The 24,797-nt window shown below is 46.7% G+C and overlaps 1 protein-coding gene across 1 annotated transcript in view; it reads right to left on the reverse strand.

The window, feature by feature from the left end:
- HSD17B12 (hydroxysteroid 17-beta dehydrogenase 12) overlaps positions 1 to 24,797 on the reverse strand; it is a 367,296-nt gene that overhangs the window by 64,121 nt on the left and 278,378 nt on the right. The window lies entirely within an intron of this gene.

Raw genomic sequence — 24,797 nt, forward strand, 5'->3', positions numbered from 1 at the left:
TGTCTGTGAGGTGCTGGCTTGTGTGGCCTGACCCCGAAACCCCCCTCTAAAGGGTGTCTTGCGGAAGGTGCTGTAAGTGCCTCTGCTCTGCGGGGAGTAGAGTGCGCCCATGGCTTTAGCAGTGTCAGTGTCCTTTTTGAGTTTCTCAATAGCCGTGTCCACTTCTGGTCCGAAAAGTTGTTTCTCATTGAATGGCATATTGAGCACTGCCTGCTGTATCTCTGGTTTAAAACCAGACGTTCGTAGCCATGCGTGCCTTCTTATAGTCACATATGTGTTAATTGTTCTTGCAGCTGTGTCCGCTGCATCCATAGAGGAGCGTATCTGATTATTAGATATGTTCTGTCCTTCCTCAACCACCTGTTTCGCCCTTTTTTGTAGCTCTTTGGGTAGATGCTCAATGAGGTGTTGCATCTCGTCCCAATGGGCTCTGTCATAGCACGCAAGTAGTGCTTGAGAGTTAGCGATGCGCCACTGGTTTGCAGCTTGTACTGCGACTCTTTCCGGCTGCATCGAACTTGCGGCTCTCTTTATCTGGGGGCGGTGCATCCCCAGATGTGTGGGAGTTGGCTCTCTTGCGAGCTGCTCCTACTACGACGGAATCTGGTGGCAGCTGTGAGGTGATGAAAACAGGGTCTGTGGGAGGTGCTTTATATTTCTTGTCCACTCTCGGTGTTATAGCTCTACTCTTGACCGGCTCCTTGAAGATTTCCTGTGCGTGCCGAAGCATCCCTGGGAGCATAGGCAGGCTTTGGTAGGAGCTATGGGTGGAAGAGAGGGTGTTGAATAAGAAGTCATCCTCGACTGGTTCCGAGTGTAGGGACACGTTGTAGAACTCTGCTGCTCTAGCCACCACTTGTGAGTATGCTGTGCTATCTTCCGGTGGTGAGGGCTTTGTAGGATACGCCTCTGGACTGTTGTCCGACACTGGGGCGTCGTATAAGTCCCAAGCGTCTTGGTCCTGATCACCTTGGCTCATGGTGGTGTGAGCCGGGGAATGTGATGGAGTTTGTGCCGGTGAAACGTTAGTTACAGGTGGAGGAGAGGGTGGCGGAGTTACCTTTTGAGAGGGTGGCGGAGTTACCTTTTTCACCATTTTTGTTTGTGGTGCTTGGTCCGATTGAAACTCCAGTCTCCTTTTTCTCCTAATAGGGGGAAGGGTGCTTATTTTCCCTGTTCCTTCCTGTATAAAAATACGTTTCTGAGTGTGGTCCACTTCAGTGGATTGCAACTCTTCCTCAAATCTATGCTTTCGCATCTGAGAGGACAGTGATTGCTCCTCTGAATAGGAGCTGGTAGTTGGGTCGGTAGCGGGTTGTTTCGGCACCGAAACCCTGGCTGTACTCTTTTTGGCTCCGAGGTGACCTTCTTTTTCGGAGTCGAACCCTCTCGGCGTCGATCTTCCTCGGTGCCGCTGTCTCTGCGTCGAGCAGTTTCGGCTCCGCTATCTCGGCGTCTATGTTTTTCAGCAGCACTTTCTCGGTCCCGAGAAGGCTGCGCGCCGGTGTCTCGACCGGAGTCGGACGATCTCGGCACCATTTCGGCCTTTTTCGGTGCCGACGGTCGGTCACCGAATTTATGGGTCGAGCCATGGCCTGATGGCAGTGGCGTCCCCTGGGCCTTGTCACTCTTCTTGTGTGCTGGCTTCGACGTCTTACTCACAGTTTTTTGGTTGTCGAATTCCTCGGAGTCCGAATCATGGAACGAGAAGGGTTCTTCTTCCTCTTGTTCCTCGAACTCTCGGTGAGCTGTCGGCGTGGACGCCATCTGCAGTCTTCTGGCTCGACGGTCACGGAGTGTTTTTCGGGACCGGAACGCACGACAGGCCTCGCAAGTCTCTTCACGGTGCTCAGGTGACAGGCACAGGTTACAGACCAAATGTTGGTCTGTATACGGATATTTGTTGTGGCATTTAGGACAGAAACGGAACGGGGTCCGTTCCATCAGCGTTGGTTTACACGCGGTCGGGCCGACCAGGCCCCGAAGGGGGATCGAAAACCACCCCGAAGGGTACCGAAGCTCTTCACTCTTCGAATCGGTGTCGATCCTAACTAAGCCGATCCCGAACGCAACAATACCGACGTAATTTTTCCAATATTTAGCTAACTTTCCGTTCCGAAACCCGGAGCGAAAGGAACACGTCCGAACCCAATGGTGGAAAGAAAACAATCGAAGATGGAGTCGACGCCCATGCGCAATGGAGACAAAGAGAAGGAGTCCCTCGGTCCCGTGACTCGAAAGACTTCTTCGAAGAAAAACAACTTGTAACACTCCGACCCAACACCAGATGGCGGGCTATGCACAACATGTGTATCTACAGCGACAGATGCCATCGAACCTTGAAGAAGATGAAGTCATGTGTTTAACCTGGACCATGGAATAGTTTTGAAAAGAGATCTTGTGAAGCATTTTTGATGCTAGGCAGACCCACAAGATTGGCTTTTGGCTGGTTGAATTCCCAGGAATCAGATGCTAAAGTTCCGGGATGGAAGGGAGGAGCCCAACATCACCTCATACGAGAAGAGTAGAAGCAAGGCCAAACTCAGAAGATTGTCAGCTTGGATCTTCTTGGACCGGACCAGCACCAGAGGCATACAAAAGCATTTCTGGCTATTAAAAATTTTCTAAGCATCTTTAGAACTGAGCCACCGAAGCATGCCTTGTACATGCACAGACAACCCCTTTTCCTAAAAAACTTAAAACACAAAGGGAACCTCTGAGCTCCATTGCTCCATGGGTCGGAAGGGCTGATTAACTGGATTAAATTGACTTGAGGGCAGTCTGTACGAGTCAGCTCAGCAGTTCGACTGAATTGTTCTGTGCAGAGATGGAAGTGGGGGGCCCTCTTGACTGATGTCATACAAGGCAGTCATGTTGGTGTGAGCCATGGCCATTTTAGTAGCAGTGAACCTAGTACTTGTAAACCCTTAAGCCACACCACCATTGTATGAAGGACGACCAAAGGCTTAATGTTGATCCCAACCAACAATGGAGCCCTGCCTCTGGTACGCACATGCAGGCTCCAATTTAGGCGCAGTGACAATGACAGATCAGAGAGTGGGGTAACCCTGTACAGAACTGAAAACGTAAGGACTAGGAATAGAAGAGTCATTGTGTGGAGGAGCACATGCTTGGGTTCCACACCCTCCACCTCATGGGACGAGTTACTTGTGAGCAAGCCATGGGTCCAGGAGAAAGCACCCTCCCCCTGTGTCTTTTCAAATATGACAAATAGACTGGCATCATCCTGTGAAAGGCTTTGTAAATTTGAATGTTGAAACCATTAGAGAGCTGGTTTTCTAAGAAAGCCCTGTAGATCGGAATCTAGAGAAGCCCTTGATTTCCCAGTTCTATTACGCCAGTATTTCCATGTGTTTTAAGTAACTACCAGGTAAAAACATCTAACCTCAATGAGTATGGGGTATCAAACCCTGATGAATGCCCGATACCATATGTTAGGCTAGTTTATGGGCAGAGACATGTTGGCAAGAAAATAGATGAGGGTCACAGTGCCCAAAAGCATCCCCCTTGGCAGGGGTCAGTGTCGATACATATCCCCTTCTGTCCTTTTCCCCAAACCTAGGATATGGGCAAGCATATTCTAAAGGGTTACCCTCAGGTGTTTCTACTTAGATTCCTGTAATTAAAAATGGTAATGAAAATAGATATAATAAAGTAGGAGCTGGCATACCCAGGAGCAGTATCAGACAAATATGTTCTTGAGAACTGGCTGGCCAAACTGAGCTTTGGTTCTAGAACTTGCACCCCACGCAAAATGCATGGACATCTACCCTTGTGCAAATTAGGTCAATCAAAATGCACCTCAAGAAGCCATAAATGCTTACATGGTGCTAGCAGCAAGTATGTGGGGACCATGTAGTGGAAGGATGCCCTGAACCAACTAATACTGCAAGGTGTTCAACTAATTCCAGCATGTTGCTCATCTCTCAAGGGCCTCAATTTTTGGTTTACAAACTGCCTTAGTCATCTTTTTGGAGGGTCCTACTCCAAAAAGCTCCATAAAGACCCTGCTTTATATGGCAGATGAGGGGAACTGACAGCAAACTGGCTAAAGCAAGAGGATCCCTTCCTCTAAAGTGGTGCCTACTGTAGGTCCAAGGTCCATGCTAGACTTTGGAGATAGCAAATTACTACTTACATGACTTCAATCAAGATTAATTGCATGTTAATTCAGATGGAAGTGAATAATCCTTGTTTGCAAACCAGGCCAGAAGAAATTGTTGAAAACACAAGACATGCAGCTCAAGCCCATATTTCGCCACCATACACCGGTGGAAGATCAAAAGCAAAGATTCTGAGATATGCACTGGATGGATGAAATCTGCCCCGGAGGCAGGAGACAACGCTCAAACTCACATTATTAAGACAGTTGTGGGTTGTGTAGGAGCAAAGAACACACAAAAGCCTACAGTAGGAGGTCTGAACCTGGCATCAAGTAGAGCAGATGTGAATCCAGGAGAATTTCACAGTCCAAAGGGTAAACGGTAGAAACATGTGCTGCTTTAGTGAGCTTATTCACTAACCTCACCACAAACCTGAGAGGCTGCAAGATGACACACTGAGCCATATTACAGGCAGAGAGTGGATCTAGCGGCTGATTAAATATTGGGCATATCTGTGATGGAGTCGTCTTTATAATGGTCTACAGAATTTAGAATTATTATTGGTCAGTATGTTTTTATCCATCTTTCTGTGAGTGGCATCCTGGCAGATAACAGTTTTATAAGGTAGCAGCCTGAGACATTTAAAGTGATACAATTCTCAAGCACCCAAATATTCTCTCAGGCAGAACGTAAACTGAACATCAGACAACTTGACATGGAGAGAGTCAATCTGGTGTATGCCGCACCAAACCACTAATTTTTCCCGACAACAAGCGTATACAGTGTGTTGTCAAGAGGTGTCTTGCTGTCAAGGTGACAACCACCCCCGGAGGAAGGTCGAAGGTGTTCAACCATCACTGCTCAATCTGGAATTGAAATGAAGGTGGAGATTGCAAAGACCATAGTGCAGAACCCTGCCATGTTGCTGCGAGAGCAGGTACCCACAGAGGGTAGCCTGGATTGGAGGACATATGCTCAAGCACAGGAGTTCTGGATACCATTCTCTCCATGCCTAATCCAGAGCCACTAGGATGACTTGGGCCCAGTCGGTCCTGATCTTCTTGAGAACTCGGGCATGAGTGGTATTGGCAGAAAGGCATACAGGAGTTCCAAGTTCCACTCGAGGCAAGAGGCATTTCCCAGTAAAGGGCACATTGGAAATTCCAACATACAGAAGTGCTGACACTGCATTATCTGCGGTGAACAGACCAAGCCAAGGTTCTCCTCGTTTCGCATTGTAGTGTGGTCAGTTTTACGTATCCTTTTCGCATTAGCTTCGGGCTTTAGGCCTTTGTGCATTTTGCCCTGGATGTATTTTATTCCTTTGCTCGCAGCCTAGAGCCTCTGTGCACTTTGCTCTAACTGCTTTTATTCGGCTTCGTACTGTTATTCTTCAAATAGCCAGTTCTACGGTCTTGTTTTATATTTCATATCACAATGTTTAGCCTACTTCAGCACTGAAGTTCTCCATAACACATTCCTGTTCACTCAGTGCTTCAGTCAAGGATACAGTCTGGTACATTGCCGATAGACGTGGTAGGAGTTTAGTCTTTGGCATTCCTGCGTAGGGACATTTTGTGATCACGCTGACAGGTTAGTTATAAAAACACTTCCTTGTCCCATTACACGAGAGAGGGAGATTCCGACCAGGGAACCACAACTAGACGCTGACTGCCTTGTTGCAGATGCTGAACCAGATCACAGGCCTTTGCTCAGGTATGAGGGCTGATGTGTCCCCAGGGATTCAGAAAGGCAAGTTAGAAGCTTAACATGCTGTGCTCGAAATAGAACTAGCTAAGGGAGAGTAGAAATTGTTAAACACCATGATAGCATTCTTATGTTTCACTCTCCTCGTGACTATTTCAATCCTACTGTGTTGTATGGTTCTGATTATTGCGGCTCACGCCTTAATATCTAAAATGCAATCATTTTATTAAAACATTATATAAAACTTACACTGCCTTTGTCATTTGTATATGAGATCATACTGTAAATGATAGAGTTGGTTTGGATCTGAGTGACGACGACTTCCCTGAGAAGTTCCAAAGATGTCATGCGCTCGGCTGCCTAATCATCTCTTCCCTTTTGGAGAAATGAGGCACTGCTAGTTAGCCGGAGCAAAACCGGATTTAGGGTGACAGAGTTCCTTCCAAGTGGGTCCGACTCAGTCCCCCACACCGTGAACGATCCTGCTACCTAGAAATCCAGTAGTCTCATTTAGGATAATGAGCCCACGCGACATGGCGCCGTCAACTATTGGTCTGGCTCTAATTTTCGGGTCCGGCTGACTCTCTCGGTCTCATATATATATTGACTCCTCGGTTCCGTATACGGAGACGTCCGTGGCACTGAGGACTTCCGCCCCCGCAATATAGGTAGATCCTATTAATAGCGGTTGGTTGTTCAAGCTTCAACTTCGAAAGGAAAACCCCGTTATTGGTGTGTCTTCTCTGCCCTAGTGCTATTTTATAATGGCGAATCCTCAGGTAGTAAACATATGCGCCAACCGCTCACGGGACATCTGATAGCACATGGACTGACGGTCCAGGGGGGTCCAGTCACATTTGTGGTGGACGCCCATGCAGCCTATAGGACAGAACTTTTTTATTCTTGGGTCGTATTTCCAGCAGTTGATGGGGGTACCAACACTTTTCACGATTATGCAGTTGCGAATGTCCCTGGTCAGTACAGGGCATATGCATACTTAGAAATACCTTTATCTTATCAAGAACACCATAATTGGCTTGATGGCGCCCTCCCACACACAGTAGCACAAGTTAGGTTAGGTCCACTGAGTAATGATGGTCCTACCTGGCCTTTATTGGCTACATATACACCATATCCTGGGGTTGCTAACTTGGCAGTGGCTGACGTTCGTCGTTTATATACAGACTTGGCAACTACATACAGAAGACTGGTTCAGTTTGTAATGCAGACTTTAAATACTAATGCAGCGCGTGCTGCTCCGGCACACCCACAGGCAGTGGTTCCGGGTATCAATCCGGCCACTGTACACTCAGTTATGGGTAAAGTACCAGCTAAACGTGAGGAAACTCCATTTTGGCTGGCGCAAACAATTAATACGCTGGAAGCAGTGTTTCCCCATACGGGACCTCAGGATAAACATAGAATAATGACGATGTGTTTGCCGTATGGAATGGTTCCCACAGTGGACCATTGTAATACCTGGGGCACAGTATTTGCCGCGCTCTACACTACAGCACACGGTACACCAACATTGGCTAATCTACCGGAAGTGCTTAAACAAATTCAAGATGAATATGGGCCTGCCCCTGCCTTAGATTTAGGCATGCAGCTGATGGGCAATTTTGCCGCAGTTTCTTCTATTATTTTGAGTAATCTCAAGGGAGAAGCAGTGGGGTTAGCCGTGCGTATGCGTCTCCGGGACGTTCCGCAACTTAATCAAGAGCGGGAACTCCTGAGAATAATAGCAGAAACATATTCCAGTATTGGTCGTGATAGCCTAGGGGCTAGACCACAAAAACCCCAATTACAGGGTAAAAATAGTAAAGATAATGCTAAAAATCAGCAGCCTGAGGGTACTAAGAAGCGCTGGGAGAAAAAGCAACAGACACCTAAGAAAGATGGGGGGCGGTCTCCGCAGCCGGAGACCCCGCAGAATAGGTATAATCTCAGGAATAGGTATAATTTGAAAACGCCTGATAGATATCAAAATACTGATACACGCCAATCTCGTTCCTTTCAGGACTCCCCGGACAAAAGAAGTGAGAGAGGTGGGCGGTCAGAGCGGAGAACTGAGTACGTGAAACCGAGACAGGAGTCACAACGCTCAACGGAGGTTTCTGTTAAACAGGAAAGAAACCGCTCCAACAAAAGCAACAATTTAAAAAGAAGAAAGTGGCAGCAGTCTCAGTTAGACATGCCGCTCAAGAAGAGAGTTCTCTTGACGAACAAGACATGGGCGTTAGCACTGTTAGACAGCGCGGCAGAGGTCACAATAGTTCGCCGGAGTCTTCTAGAGCATCTGGAGGTGAAAGCAACTGATGACTTCATACAAGTCGAAACGGCAGATATGCGTGTCTCTGATCCCGATAGAGTATATAAAGTAACTTTGCAATGAGAAAGGGACATTGAACGCATTGTACAGGCCATCTTTTGGGACCATATGGTATAATTGTATGACGTTCTGCTGGCCACCTGACTTTGTTCGCGACTGTCCGGTTGGGGAGGAGGTTATTACACCTTGGTTCTCACCACCTGTTCCGAGAGAACTAGCGGAGTCCTATAGTAAATCATGGGCTCTAGCACAGGCCCCCGCCCTATCTAGAAATAGTGTGGGGTGGGATAGACAATCACCTTATCATGTAATTCCAATAAAGGGCAAACCTGTCGCAGTATCCTATCAAATTTGAGGCAAGGGCATCGGTTAGGAAAATTCTTACACAATTGGAGTACCAGGGTGTAATTGAACCCTGTGTCTCGCCGATGAATAAGGATAAGTTACTTACCTGTAAATCCTAGTTCTCTTCCAGGGGTATCCTCATCAAAGTCATAAACATTGAATATTCCTGCCCTTGTGCGGGGAACCCGGAGCATATATAAAATACACACATATAAAATATGAAATATGCACGAAAAATATATATAGCATTTTTAGTAGACAAATTTTCATACTAAACTCATATATACATGTGTAAAACAGCAATGCAGACTAATCATAAACAGGCTAAAATGCTTTATTTCTATGGAGTTTTTTTTTTTTTTTTTTTTAAATGTTCTCAAAATTACAATAAGAGAAAAAATATCTACTAAAACCACATCCCTGAGCCCAGGGAAATCAGCAGTAGTAATCAGAGAAAAAAGATAAAAAACTACATTTAAAAAAACACTAGATCATTCTTAGCCAATAGGCTGCATGCAGATTAACACAGGAGAACCATAAAAACTTTGGCACCGTGCCTTTAAGACCCTGAGCACCTCCAGTATCCCACCATGCCTCAGGGGGTGAAGGAGAGGTGACAGTTGGTTCACAGTTAGGTCAGTACTTTTTTACGGTGACAATCTGTGTAGCCGATTCGAAAGATAGTCTGTCCTGCACTTCTAGGAGACGTGCGTCCGGGGAGGTGGGTGGGTTGTTTATGACTTTGATGAGGATACCCCTGGAAGAGAACTAGGATTTACAGGTAAGTAACTTATCCTTCTCTTCCAGGGGATCCTCATCAATAGTCATAAACATTGAATAGATTAGCAAGCCCATCCCTAAACTCTGCGGACTGTCCAATAGAAGTGCAGGAATAGATATGTATCATGCAAACAAATTTCTCAGAGAGGCTTGCCCCACTTGGGCATCTGGTCTTGCATCTGAGTCCAAACAGTAATGTCTAGTAAATGTATGTACAGACTTCCATGTAGCAGCCTTACAAATTTCCGATATTGGAACATTGTTAAGGAGGGCAGCAGTAGCCGCTTTTCCCATTGTGGAATGCGCTTTAGGTCTAGCAAGCAGTTGTTTGTTAGCCAACTGGTAAGCATTAACAATACAAGAAACTATCCATCTTGATATTGTTCGTTTAGATGCTGCCTCTCCTGTCCTTAAATGACCATAATTTACAAACAAGTGGTTGGAATGTCTAATCAATTTTGTTTTATCCAAATAAAATTTTAGCACTCTTTTCAGATCTAGGGAGTGCAACGCTTTCTCCGCCGGAGTCTCCGGATTGGGGAAGAAAGTCGGTAGAGAAATAGTCTGATTGATGTGGAATTCTGACACCACCTTCGGTAGGAATGATGGGTGAGTTCGCAGAACTACTCTATTGTCGTGAAAGACTGTACGGTTCTTTGGAAGACAAAGCCTGAATTTCACTGACCCTCCTCGCGGAAGTAATGGCTACCAAAAAAGCCGTCTTCCACGTAAGGTGTTGCAAAGAGGCTTTGTGTATAGGTTCGAAAGGAGGGCCCATAAGTTTTGACAGTACTATGTTCAGTTCCCATGGAGGGGAGGGTTTCCGAATGGGCGGAAAAACTTTTCAAACCTTCCAAGAAATCCTTGACTACTGGTTTCGTAAAGAAGGATTCCTGAGAAGGTGACTTACGATCGGCTGTAATGGCAGACAAATGTACCTTAATAGATGATACCTGCAGACCTGACTTTGCCAGATGGAGTAAGTAAGACAATATGACGTCCTCCTGAGCCCGTATGGGATTCTGACCTTGCTGACAGCACCATATGTAGAACCTCTTCCACTTAAACGCATAAGAATGCCGCGTGGAAGGTCGTCTGGACTCTTTCAAGATGTTCATGCACTCCTGCGAGAGCCCTAGGTGCCTATACTGCAGGAATTCAGGAGCCATGCTGTCAAGCTCAGAGAGGGTAGATTGGGATGCAGAACCCTGCCCTCCATCCTGCTCAGAAGATCCGGTCTGCACGGCAGCCTCCTGTGAGGTTGTTCCGATAGGTCGAGGAGATCTGTGTACCAGAATTGACGGGGCCATCGGTGGAAAAGCGTAGAGAAATATCCCTGACCTGTCGATCAACAGGGCAGTCCCTGGAGATCCCGGACGGTAGAACCTGGATGCGAAGTCTGGGCATTTCTTGTTTACCTCGTCTGCGACGAGATCCAATTGAGGTCGACCCCATTGAGCGAGGATGTCTTCGACGACTTCGCCGTGTAGGACCCAATCGTGGGCGTCCTCTAGGTGTCTGCTCAGGAAATCTGCTTTCACGTTTTGTTGACCTGGTAGGTGAACCGCTGTAAGCGACATTCCTCTGGCCAGGAGCCAATGCCAGATTGTTTGGGACTCCCGAGATAGGGGTAGGGATCTCGTTCCCCCCCGTCTGTTCAAATAATACATTGTGGTTGTATTGTCCGTTTGTATTAGGAGAGATTTCACCTGAATCGCTGGAGCAAAAGACTTGAGGGCCAGATGGACCGCTCTGAGCTCCAGCAGATTATGTGGTACTTTCTTTCGTTGTCGGACCACAGGCCCTGAGCTTGAAGGGGACCTAGATGAGCCCCCCATCCCTGAAGAGACGCATCCGTTACCAGAGTGTCGGATGGAATTACCTGGTGAAACGGAGGACCTACTGACAGGTGAGGTCTGTGCATCCACCATTGCAATGACTGACGTGCTGCTATCGGCAGCCGCACTCTGTCCTCCCAGCGACCTGTCCTTTGGCTCCAGTTGTTCTCCAACGCCTCTTGGAGGGGCCTCATATGCAGCCTGGCATTTGGGACAATGAAAATGCATGATGCCATGGAGCCCAGCAGAGATGTCACCTGATGGGCCGTAGGTGCGTCGGATTTTAACAGGTCTTGACACTTTTTCTTTATTGATAATAGTCGTTCCTCCAAAGGATACACTCTTTGGAGCTCTGTGTTTAGTATAGCTCCCAGGTAGTGGAGGTTCTGTGTTGGAATCAAGGTGGACTTTTGGTAGTTGACTTGAAGACCTAGAGACTCGAAAACCTTGAGCACGATGTCCCGATGGGTTTTCGCCTGATCCGGAGAGGAGGCTTTCAGTAGCCAGTCGTCTAGGTATGGGTAGATGAAGATTTTTTGTTTTCGAAGATGTGCCGCTACCACTGCCACACATTTCGAGAAGACGCGGGGGCAGATTTCAGGCCGAATGGTAGCACTTTGAACTGATAGTGCTGTGGAGCTATCTGGAAGCGCAGGAATTTCCGATGCTTGGGAATTATCGGGATGTGAAAGTATGCATCCTGCAGGTCGATAGAGCACATCCAGTCTCCCTGATGTAGCTGAGGGAAAATCTGGTGAAGAGCCAGCATCCTGAACTTTTGCTTTCTTATGTACTTGTTCAGAAGCCGTAAGTCCAGAATCTGTCTGAAAGCGCCCTCTCGGCCTTTTTTCGCCACCAGAAAATAACGGGAGTAAACCCCCTTTCCTCTGTGCGCAAGTGGAACTTTTTCTATTGCCTTCTTTCGTAAGAGGGCGAGAGCCTCTTTGCGCAATAGGCTGACGTGAGATGGATTGCATTTGGTTGGTGGCAAGTGCGGTGGAGGTTGTCTGAAAAGAAGAGAGTAGCCATTTTCGACAATGTTGAGCACCCATTTGTCTTTTGTGATAGAGTGCCACTCGTGAAGAAAATCTGTGATACTTCCCCCCCCCCACCGGAGCGGTGCACAGTGTTGAGGGAAGCGAGTTCTCATTGCTTGGCCGGTGCTTTTGGTGTGGACTGTTGAGGTCTACTTGACCCTCGTTCCCTTGTGGCCTTACAAGCCTGAAAAAGAGGACGTCCCTGCCTTTGCTGTGGCCTCTGGGACCAGTGAGGGGTTTGAACCCTCTGCTGGAAAGGGCGCCTGTCATAAGGCCTATACCTCCGCCTGAAGTCCTTCTTCCTTTCCAGGCCTACTGCCCTCATGGTGTCCACTTCAGTCTTCATGCGCGCCATTTCTTCGTCCGTATGGGTACCAAACAGCGAGTTCCCGTTGAATGGAAGATTTAGGATGCGCTGTTGTGCTTCCTGTTTTAAACCAGTCAATCTCAACCAGGAAGACCTTCTTGCACAGATTCCATGTGCGTACCCATGTGCAGCTAAGTCTGCCCCATCTGCTGCTGCGCTGATGACTTGGTTGGATACCAGACATCCCTCTTGCAGGATCTCTTGGAAGTCCCATCTGTCTTCCCTAGGTAATTTTTCTGTGAACCTGGAGAGAGTCCCACAGAGAACGGTCATGCCTGCCTAGGAGTGCAGACGCGCTGGAGACCTTCATTACAGATGCCGCCGTGCCGCACATTTTTCTCCCCAGAGAGTCTAGATGTCTGCTCTCTTTGTCCGGTGGGATCGTGGAGGATGATGCCACAGAGTGAGTTTTTCAGGCTGCGGACAATATTACTGAGTCCGGCGGCGGATCCGCTCTTAGAAATAAAGGATCTTGTTCAGGCGCTTTATATTTTTTCAAAATGCTAGCAGGAGCAGATTTGAGGGTGGCTGGCGCCAAAAAAGTGTCCATGGTTGGCTGCAACAGACCAGGCACTAGCGGCAGTAGCTTTTTCGAAACTGCTCTATGTTGTAGAGCCTCAAAAATGACGGATGATGAGGTTGATGGTTCTGGAACCTCTATATTTAACTTCTGTGCTCCCCTGAAAAGTACCTCATTAAAAGTAGTGATGTCATCCACCGGTGAAACCCTAGCTGGTGGAGAATCTGTTAAGGTGGGGGAGTATCGTCCGACAGATGACCCTGACGATGACCAAGAGGGCGATCTTCTGTGTCCTGATCGTGACTTAGATCGTCGCTGGGAACGTGACCTGCTGCGAGACGCTGTAACAGAGCCAGGCCTCGTGGTCGGTTGGCGAGAAGCAGAACGAGCCCGTCCTGCCTGCACTGTCGGTGATGGTGTTCTCGGAAGAGAGGCAGTAGGAGAGTACATTCGTGAATACTGCGAATCCGGGGAGGCCGCTGGTCTGTTAAGGCTCTCCATCCATCTTGGTGACAAATTGATGGGTGAAACATGCCCTGATGATGCCGCTCTCGAACAAGATGAACCACTCCTTATGGAGACCACTGGAGATGGAGCGGCCTTATCTGCTGGCGGAAGTCGATGTTCTACTCCCTGCGAGACAGGTAAAACCTGTGTCGACGTCGACAGCTGTAATGACGTCGAAGGGAGCGCTGCCAGTTGTTCCTGCCTCGACGTTGAGTGTCTCGACGTCGAACGGCGATCTCTGGACCTCGACCTGCTCGCCGTCGTGTGCCTCGACGTGGAGCGGTGGGCGGCTGACGGCGGATGTCGCTCTCGTCACCGTGGCGATTTCGACGTTGTGTCTTTTGACGTCGAGGGGTGCGAGGCCTTCGGCGGCGAATGGGCGCGCCAGTGATGGCTCGATGTCGATCGGCGGGCTGCCGTCGACAGAGATATGCCCCTGCAATGGCCATGTTCTCTCGACGTCGTATCCTTCGACGTCGGGCGGGTCGCCGTCGACGGCGATCTATGGCGGTGAGATGGTGACAGCGACGACGTCGACGGGGAACAAACAGGTACTTTCCTACCTGCTGACGTCGACCTAGCCATTCTCTCCTGAGACTGGCTTGTTGGCTGCCTGGGAAGCAAAGAGGATGATGTTTTCTGCCTCTCGTGAAGCCCATGAAGCCTGATCTTTTCTCTGTCCTTCAGAGTCCTCTTTGACATGTTCTTGCAGTGTTTGCAAGTGTCAGGGCAGTGAATCTGAGGCAGGCACACAATACAAAGTGTGTGGATCTGACTGGGCCTTCTTCCCACAGGAAGGGCATTTGACAAAAAGGGAAGGCATTTTTCTGTCAGGAAAAAAAACTGCCAAACTCAGACAATGATGTTAGATGTCGAGTAAAATAGGAAAAAACGCTGTTTTAAAGTATTTTTCTGAGAAAAACTCAGAAAAACTGAGAGCTCAATGCTCCAGGATCCTCTCAGAAGAAGCCGGAAAAAAGAACTGACCTAACTGTGAACCAACTGTCACCTCTCCTTCACCCCTGAGACATGGTGGGATACTGGAGGTGCTCAGGGTCTTAAAGGCACGGTGCCAAAGTTGTTATGGTTCTCCTGTGTTAACCTGCATGCAGCCTATTGGCTAAGAATGCTCTAGTGTTTTTCAATGTAGATTTTTATCTTTTTTCTCTGATGATTACTACTGCTGATTTCCCTGGGCTCAGGGATGTGGTTTTAGTAGATATTTTTTCTCTTAATGTAATTTTGAGAACATTTAAAAAAAAAAAAAACTCCATAGAAATAAAGCATTTTAGCCTGTTTATGATTATAGTCTGCATTGCTGTTTTACACATGTATATATGAGTTTAGTATGAAAATGTGTCTACTAAAAAAGCTATATATATTTTTCGTGCATATTTCATACTTTATATGTGTGTATTTTATATATGCTCCGGGGTCCCCGCACAAGGGCGGGAATATTCAATGTTTATGGCTATTGATGAGGATCCCCTGGAAGAGAATCCCTTATTTCCAGTTGCTAAACCGGACCATTCATATAGGATAGTGGTGGATTACAGACACTTAAATGGACATACACGCACATATGCAATACAGAATTCACACAGCGCAGCGCTTATGAATAATATTGTGCGTAAAAAATACAAAACAACATTAGATATCTCGAATGGATTTTTCTGCCAAAATATAGCGCCTGAAAGTCGGGACTATACCAGTTTCAGTGCGTTTGGCTCTCAGAAAAAGTTTTGGCGTTTACCTCAGGGATATAAGAATAGCCCAGGACTATTTTCGGCTCGTCTAACTGAAATTCTGCACGAGTTGGACCCTGAAGCGTTATCATATGTTGATGACATATTTGACAGAAGATTAAATTCTGCAACATCTAAGACGTGTAGCACGCATTGTTGTGGGGTTTGCTGAAATTGGCTATAAGTTTAATTTTAAGAAATCGAAGATTGCCTTCCACAGCGTCATTTTCCTGGGATATGAATTGTCGAATGAGGGCAAGAGCTTAGCGCCACATTTTTTGGAGAAATGTGCTCAATTGCAGCCTCCTAATACGGTTCGGAAGCTCCAGTCATTGTTGGGGTTTCTGAATTTTGGCAGAACTTACATTCCTGATTATGCTACGCGTATAAAACCCTTATACGAGTTGATTCGCCCAAATTTTTCGAGTAGGTTTTGGACGATTGAGCATACACATATTCTTCGAGATCTACAAACTGATCTCTTAGCTGTTAAACATTTACACACTAGGGACAATAAAACGCATCTGGTCATCAGGGTGATACCTGGTGCCGTTGGGTTTACATATGTCACCTTTAATGAGGGTGAGACAGTCCCGATAGCATACAAGCCTCACTTGTATTCTGCTGCAGAACAACGATTTGCACAAACTGAGAAAATACTAACTGCTGTTCAGATGGCTGTGATTAAAGAAAGACCTCTGGCCCAGGGACAACGCATCATTGTCGTTTCCCCGATTCTGGACTTAGAGGCTGTTACTAAAGCGAGTGTTCCTAATTTGAAAGCTTTACACCCGTGATGGATACAATGGACTACGTCTTTGACAGCCACTGATGTAGATTACATCTTTGACCCTAAACTGCAGACTCAAGAATTTCTTCAATATGAAATGGAGTACCCAGTTCTCGCTGGCACATTGCCTATTGATCAATATCAGGTGGTCATGTACACCGATGGCTCTGCGCAACCAGCGGTTGGGACTAAACAACAGTATTCTGCTGCATGTGCGGTGGTGAGCGGCACTATGGAGGGGAAAGTGTTCTGCCCCGACATACTTATAAGCAGACCTTGGGTGATTGTACAGCACAGTTGGCTGAGCTCAAAGCTCTTTTGTTAGCCTTGGAACACACGGATCCGGCGATACTAACCTTGCTGCTCTGTGACTCCTACTACTGTGTTCAGTCTTTCAATGAACATTTACACTACTGGAGGTTGAATGGGTTCAGAGATTCTAAAGGCAACACCATTAAACACAAATTGCTGTGGGGGAAGGTTGCGAATCTGAAAGAAACGCTTTCTTAAGTCCATGTTGTACATACACTTGGACACCAGCGCGTTGGAATACACGTTGCTGGAAATACTTTGGCTGATGAAGCCGCGAAATCGGCAGTGGTGGTTGCCACTGTGGCCGCAGTGACTCGTTCGAGATCCAAACCAGACACAGAGATTTCGGCTGCCATAAAGGCTACGGCTGATGGCACGCCATTTCCTAAAGGATTCCCTTCTAAATATAGTTACTGCATGGGTGGTATGCTAAACGCTGTAGTTAAAATCCCAGGCGTTGGTGTACGTGAAGTGCCCAATAAAGTTGAGAGACCTCGATTAATATCTGCAGCACATGAGGGGGCGGCATCTGCACATGCTGGTGTGGCTGCCACGATTTCGCTCTTACAGCCTCGTTACTGGTGGCCTGGTCTCTATAAAGAGACGAAGCAGTATGTCCTTTGTTGTGACGTCTGTCAACAAATTAAAGTTTCAACTGCTAGACGCCCGCAGCAAACGCCCCTTCTGATTTCAAATAAACCTTTACAGTGTGTGTACTTGGATCATTGTGGTCCACTGACGCCAGATAGTGCATACAAATATATATTGGTTGCTGTAGATTTGTGCTCCAGATTTGTGTGGGTCTGGCCACAGCGCTCGGCTGACGCTCGGACTGTTATTAAAGATTTGCGCATCTTTGTCGATACATTTGCAGTTGCGGCTTTTCATTCGGACCAGGGCCCTGCTTTTGCCTCTAAGGCATTCAGGGACACCATGGCTTCATTGGGGGTCCAACTCCAATTCTCGTCTCCATTTCATCCCGAGGGAAATTCTGTCGTGGAGGGTTTAAATCGTGATTTAAAGCAATCCTTAACGGCCAGAGTTATAGGTACGGGTCGTAGTTGGCTAGCCAACATGTATGGAGTACAGAGAGCACTTAATAACTTGCCTAGAAAATCCCTGCGGGGTCGTACTTCATATGAGTGCCTGTTTGAAACACGAATGTATGTTCCTGATCTAGATGGTCCTGGTGTGGAGACGGCAGATACGCCCTTTGACATAAATGATCGTGTCACCGTTTTGCAGGATTTACAACAATTCCGTGAAGATAACTCTTCTGCGAGTGCTGCCTCCACAGGAATTAAGGATGAGCCAGTAACGCCTACTGGTTGGATACCCAGGATTGGGGATCTTGTGCGTGAAAAGGTCGCAGTTAAGAAAGAATTTGGTCCTTCTTATCGAGCACCAGTCCCTGTATTAGGGGTTAGCGGCACGAGAACTGTAATTTTACCGCCGCTGCATGGGGCCAAAGGAAATCGCTTTGTTTCCATTGATAATGTCAAGTTACAACATGTGGCCGTTTCTGCACAGCAGACCAAGAGGGACACCCAGTAGTTCCGGAATCCCTCTCGCTTCTGGGGAAGAAGTCCCGCTGCAGGTGATTTGCACCGATGCGGTTTCCTCTCTGAGCTTGGGGAGGGTGGAAGCTGATCTTGCGATTGTTCCACAGACGAAGATTAATTTGGAATCTTTTGATCAAGTGGCTGTACGTTCTAATGATATGTCTGAACATGTGGATTATAGCGTACCAAGGCGAGAGCCACCATCTGCTTCTTTGTTCACGGTTGCACCTTTTGCACGAACTGCCTCTGGCTGCTTCAACGACACTGATGTTATCAGGTCTGACTCCACGTCCTCTCCATCTTCGGTTCACGTAAGCTGCTGTGTTGGCTTAAACGCACATATTTTGTTTTTCCTTGGAACTATTTGTGGCTTTCTATGACTTTAATGACTATTTTCTTGTGGTTGGGATTTGTGGTTACCTTTTTTTTGGTAATACATGGTCATTTTCTTCCTGAACGATCTGACATTGAGCACGTGGAGACGGTGTTGAGACCACATTTTTCATCTCATATGGTTCGAAGAGACTTGTCCTATGTGAACATTTCTGCAATACTGATTCCGGATGGGATTGTGTGGGATAAAGTGATCTTTGATATATATGGTCCCACTGAATTGATTCAAATACCGTATGTTCTCAAATTATCAATGAATGATATTGTTATACCAGGCATTGTTTCTGATGATTGGGATGTGAAGACAGTAGGTTCTATGCTGACAATTACAATATTATACTGTCTATGACGATGAAGATGCTTACCTATTTAGAGATAATCATGGTGACCTGTTTTGCTACAATTATCATGGACACCACTTTATTCATAAAGCGAGTAGCCCTAAATCGATATTTGAATATGTGCAATGGGAACATTGCCCGACTCCTCCACAGGGGAGTTCTAAAACGTATTATAATAAATTTGCATATTTTTCTGGGCATAATCAACAGAATGCTAAGTCTTACTATTTTAAAGTTACTCCGTATGCTAATAAGCAAATGTTGTTGACCAATACTAAATTACTGTATTCAAATTTGTTTGTATCTAAACTTTCGGTTGAGGGGTATGAATATTGGTCCAAGACTGTTGACTTGAAGTGTCTGGGGAACGAAAAATTGGCAAATGCGAGGCAGGGACTCTTTATTTAGGGCATGTATTATTCCTGTCCAAATGATTTTCCTCAATGACACTGTGCAACAGACTAGTTGTTTGGGCTTAGCAACGATTGGGAATTTGAATTTGCCTGGTATTCCTGTCCCTTCCAAATTGAACAATTGGCAGCGATATGTTAATGCCACATTTAGTGAGCTTACACACTGGGTCCAGAATGGTACGCTTAACACTTCATTGATACATCCGGGCGGGTGGTTATTATGGCCCATAGACACTAATGGGTGTCATCAGCATTTTGTGACCTCTTCAGGGGGGTTCAGGACTAGTAGGGCAGACCCTCGCTACATATCACCAGAACATGCCGATATCATTACTACATACAGCGTGGGGAAGCTTTGTCAGCAATGGATGAAATCATCCACGCTGGATGCAGTTAAGTCACATCTCACGTTACTGTCTAATGATACTGACTTACAAGATTTTTTTGTCAGGACCACGAATGCCGCGGAAGAAGCGTTTTCTATATGAGGTATATAATGAAATTTGGAAACTTTCACAACAGGAGGCAGCGGCCCGGTTGAGACAAATTGATCAGGAAAATTTGATACAGGCTTTGTCTGTTGTGGATAATGGAATGCATACCCTTTCAGACCGTGTTTATACAATTGACAACATCGTTTCCTCTGCTATAGACATTATTAAATCGGATATGTCTTCTTTATATCATGGGCAGAGTCAGACGCGGTCCATCATGCAGCTGGGTTGGACTCTACAGACCTTGAAGGCAGGTCGCGTTCCATGGCAGCACATTCGTGCCAGGGAGATTTTTATTTCCTTTAATTTGACTGGTCAACAACAGCTGATGGCTAAAAAGGAAGCGACATATGTTATGTTAAATATTTAAAAATTGGAGAAACTGCCTTTTACGGTTGCTGAGATTCCGTCAGCTGAGTGGTTGATTCATGGGGTTATTAATCTGCCTATCTCCACTCTGCAATTTACTTCTTGTTTAAAGCACATTCCGGTGGGTAGATATGAACGGTTGGGAGACAGTTACATACACGAGGTGTGGGAGCTTCCCTTTCGATACAGATGTATTAATGGTTTGAGGGAGGTTTTTCTTAGCGGAAGCGAATGCGAAACTTCTGTCAGTCATTCCATGGTTTGTAAACAGCTGTCCTTGCACGGGGCATGTAATGTCTCGATTGCTAACTTAGCTTGTTATCTGAAGGGAGTTCCAGTCCCAGTAATTAAAAACACTTTCCAGGTGCTTTCAAACGGCAGTTACGTCCTTCTTAACAATGAACCCTGTTGTGGCATGCGTGCCGGAATAGTTTACGTAGTCGTTGTCAACAAGGCCGTTACGTGCTGCGGGAATGTGTTGTTTCCCCCCACTCAAATTAGGGAGGTAGCAGACATCTGGCCTCATATTGCTACTTCCAAAGTAAATTTCGACAAGTTGAGTCGACTAAAGGCTCTATTGTTTCAAAAGCATGTGGCCCTTACATCTGCTAAGAAGACCTACGCACTTCAGGTGGCAAGGTCATCATCGGAAATACAGTCCCTTTTAAATACTAACTTTGAGTCACTTTGGTGAACTTGTGGAACGTATATTTAATGCGTCCAGCACTGCTGGAATTGCACATTTTTTCAAAGCCGTTGGTGTTGGTTTTGCTCATACCTTCTCTTCCATATTCGGTTTAATACCTTCTGCTATTCACTCTATTTTCGGAAGCATTTTTGGGGGTTTCCCGATTACTTTGGTATTGTCTGGGGTTTTGCTGTTGCTGCTGTTCTTCCGCAATGGCTGTCCCGCCGCAACGAGATCCTATATTGGCGCTCCCGTCGGCGCAGCTGTGTCGTGAACGCATGATGCAGCATTTTGGAGCGACACTCCTGGGACAATTGGAGTGTGACTGGTCTCTGACATTCCGGCCGGTTTTGGATTGTGTGCAACCCGTGTTTCGGTGCCTCTGGTGCTCATTTGAACATGCACTGGTTCTTTGTCTCTCACTGCAGCGCCCCCCGGTGGTCGATGCTGATCTGTTGATGTTCCCGATTAGGGCTCATTCCCAGACTTGTGCACTGCGGTTGCGTTTGCTTCGTGAGGCAGTTTATGAGATTCCCTTCCTGGAGGAAGATGGTATTGTCTCCTTCATAGGCCCTGCACGGGGTGCCGCCCTGAATGATTTTGGAGCTTTGGAACACACCTGCTCCATGGTACTTTTTAGCGTGGATCTTCCGATATTGACATATATCGAAGTGGAGGAACTCCTGCTTTCTGTTGCTTCTGTCTGACGATTGGATTATTTTTTTATTTTATTTTTTAACATAAAAGAAAAATTGACATTATATTGAATTTGGCTTTATCGTCACATGCTTCCCAAATTTATGACTTTGTTGTCCTCTGACCTTGTCGAAATGTATATTTTATGTCTTGTTTATATCTGGGGCATACTTTTATGTTTTTAGAACCACTTGCTACCGACAAGGGGAGGGTGTAGTGTGGTCAGTTTTACGTATCCTTTGCGCATTAGCTTCGGGCTTTAGGCCTTTGTGCATTTTGCCTTGGATGTATTTTATTCCTTTGCTCGCAGCCTAGAGCCTCTGTGCACTTTGCTCTAAATGCTTTTATTCGGCTTCGTACTGTTATTCTTCAAATAGCCAGTTCTACGGTCTTGTTTTATATTTCATATCACACCGTTTAGCCTACTTCAGCACTGAAGTTCTCCATAACACATTCCTGTTCACTCTGTGCTTCAGTCAAGGATACAGTCTGGTACATTGCCGATAGACGTGGTAGGAGTTTAGTCTTTGGCATTCCTGCGTAGGGACATTTTGTGATCACGCTGACAGGTTAGTTATAAAAACACTTCCTTGTCCCATTACACGAGAGAGGGAGATTCCGACCAGGGAACCACAACTAGTCGCTGACTGCCTCGTTGCAGATGTTGAACCAGATCACAGGCCTTTGCTCAGGTATGAGGGCTGATGTCTCCCCAGGGATTCAGAAAGGCAAGTTAGAAGCTTAACATGCTGTGCTCGAAATAGAACTAGCTAAGGGAGAGTAGAAATTGTTAAACACCATGATAGCGTTGTTCTTATGTTTCACTCTCCTCGTGACTATTTCAATCCTACTGTGTTATATGGTTCTGGTTATTGCGGCTCACGCCTTAACATCTAAAATGCAGTCGTTTTATTAAAACATTATATAAAACTTACACTGCCTTTGTCATTTGTATATGAGATCATACTGTAAATGAGAGAGTTGGTTTGGATCCGAGTGACCACGACTTCCCTGAGAAGTTCCAAAGATGTCATGCGCTCGGCTGCCTAATCATCTCTTCCCTTTTGGAGAAATGAGGCACTGCTAGTTAGCCGGAGCAAAACCGGATTTAGGGTGACAGAGTTCCTTCCAAGTGGGTCCGACTCAGTCCCCCACACCGTGAACGATCCTGCTACCTAGAAATCCAGTAGTCTCATTTAGGATAATGAGAGCCCACGCGACAGCATAACAGACCTTATGCCACCACCAGATTAAACTGCCACTTGTGATCTGCCGTGCATTGACAGCGGAGGTTGTCTTTCCTAGCATGAAATAGGCATGCCAGTTAGTTTACCACCAGAAAGATCCCTTTGCTGTTCAGCCAAGTCCAAAGGCACAGTGCCTAATGGCACAGGGTCTGTGACCCTACGAGAGAGACACAGAGAGAGACAGAGAGAGAGAGAGAGAGACAGAGAGAGAGAGAGACAGAGAGACAGACAGAGAGACAGAGACAGAGAGACAGACAGAGAGACAGAGACAGAGAGACAGAGACAGAGAGAGAGAGAGACAGAGAGAGAGAGAGACAGAGAGAGAGAGAGACAGAGAGAGAGAGAGACAGAGAGAGAGAGAGACAGAGAGAGAGAGAGAGAGAGAGACAGAGAGAGAGAGACAGAGAGAGAGAGAGAGACACAGAGAGAGAGACAGAGAAGAGAGACAGAGAAGAGAGACAGAAGAGAGACAGAGAAGAGAGACAGAGAAGAGAGACAGAGAAGAGAGACAGAGAAGAGAGACAGAGAAGAGAGACAGAGAAGAGAGACAGAGAAGAGAGAGAGAGAGAAGAGAGAGAGAGACAGACAGAGAGAGACAGACAGACAGAGAGAGACAGACAGACAGACAGACAGAGAGAGAGAGAGACAGAGAGAGAGAGAGAGAGACAGACAGACAGAGACACAGAGAGACAGAGAAAGAAAAAAAAGAAGAAAAAAAACGACTGCTATCTGTTGCTCCTGGCAGCAAGGGTTGTGGGCACCTCTGCCATGACCCCAAAACTGCTGGGTTCCTTGCTGAGGCTGGTGCTATAAGGCATCTCAGTCAGATCTGAAGTGGGAGAACTGATGTGGTTGATGAGGTGGGGCAGAAAGTCCCGGACAGCGAGTGCTAGCCCTGTTCTCCTAAATCACTATAGAGCAAAATCAGCCTTGTCCCTTAACAGGCAAGTTCTGTAAAAGGGCATGTCCATCAGGAAGGATTGGACCTTGCCTGAGAACCTAGTCTATCTCAGCCACATATGAAGGTGAATGACAACACCGGTGCCTGTGGTCCACCTGATGGAATAGGTGGTGTCCAGCCACAATAAATTGTGAACTTGGCTGCATCACGACCACCTTGAATTGCCTAAGTGAAAAAAGGACGAATGTCTTCCGAAACACCAGGGAGGGCTTGTGACAATGAATCCCAAAGGGCATGGGAGTAGTGTGCCAACAAGCAGCTAACGTTAACAGATCAGAAGGCCAGACTGGTGTAAGAAAAAACATTTGCCAAATGCTTCTACTCGCTAAGATTGCCTGTCAAGGGGAGTGGTAGGAAACAATGATTAGAGCAGGTCGAGGAAGCCTGAACCACTAGGCTTGCAGGTGAAGGCTGCTGTGAGAGAAAAACACGGTTGCCTGGAGCATAGTGATGGTGTCTGTACTGGTGTCGACTCTGCATCGGAAAGAACTATTAGGAACTCCAACACCGGGGTCGACTGAGTCTGCATAGGCATCGAAGTGCCCAGGACCAGCTGAGGTTGTGGTACCGGAAGCGGGGATGAGACAGGAGTCGAGGGCAAAACCGGCTTGGAGGTCCCAACTGGCACTGATGACAATATAGTACCTGGATCAAACTTTGGGTGCAGTTTATCACTTGGAATCGTCCCAGCAAGGGGTCTTCTTATGGTTGGTGATCTCTGATGGCATTTGGGTTCATCAAAGCACAGACTGTTGCTGCAGGCTGTGGAGTCGTGTCTCAACCCTAAACACCGAAGGTACACTGGAGGTGGGGGTTTGGCTCCCTTGCACTCTGAAGAAAAATTTCACGGTAACTGTCTGAGACGAACAAAGGAAGCTCTGAACCTGCATCTAGTGCTGCAGAAAAAAAGAACTGACGTCAGTGTGCATGGGTGGAGTCTATATAGTCTCTGCATGCCATTTCCAGAGCCGCAAATCACCACCTGGCGGTGCGCTGAGGTACTGCTGAAGTTTTTTGGGGATCCAGTTGGATGACTGGGGAATACTCAGAAATGGAGGAATCTGCAGCTGGAAGTCTACCAGAAAGCACTGAAACAGGTTTAGCATAAGAACTGCATCATCCAGCTTGTCTGGCAATGCCAAGCTGTCCCAGATTTTCAGGATCATCATCTAACAACGTAAGAGTTCCTTTCATACAACTTGCATGTTAATTCATTTTCTGAAGGTATT

Source organism: Pleurodeles waltl, chromosome 3_1, assembly GCF_031143425.1.
Source record: "Pleurodeles waltl isolate 20211129_DDA chromosome 3_1, aPleWal1.hap1.20221129, whole genome shotgun sequence".
NCBI lineage: Eukaryota > Metazoa > Chordata > Amphibia > Caudata > Salamandridae > Pleurodeles > Pleurodeles waltl.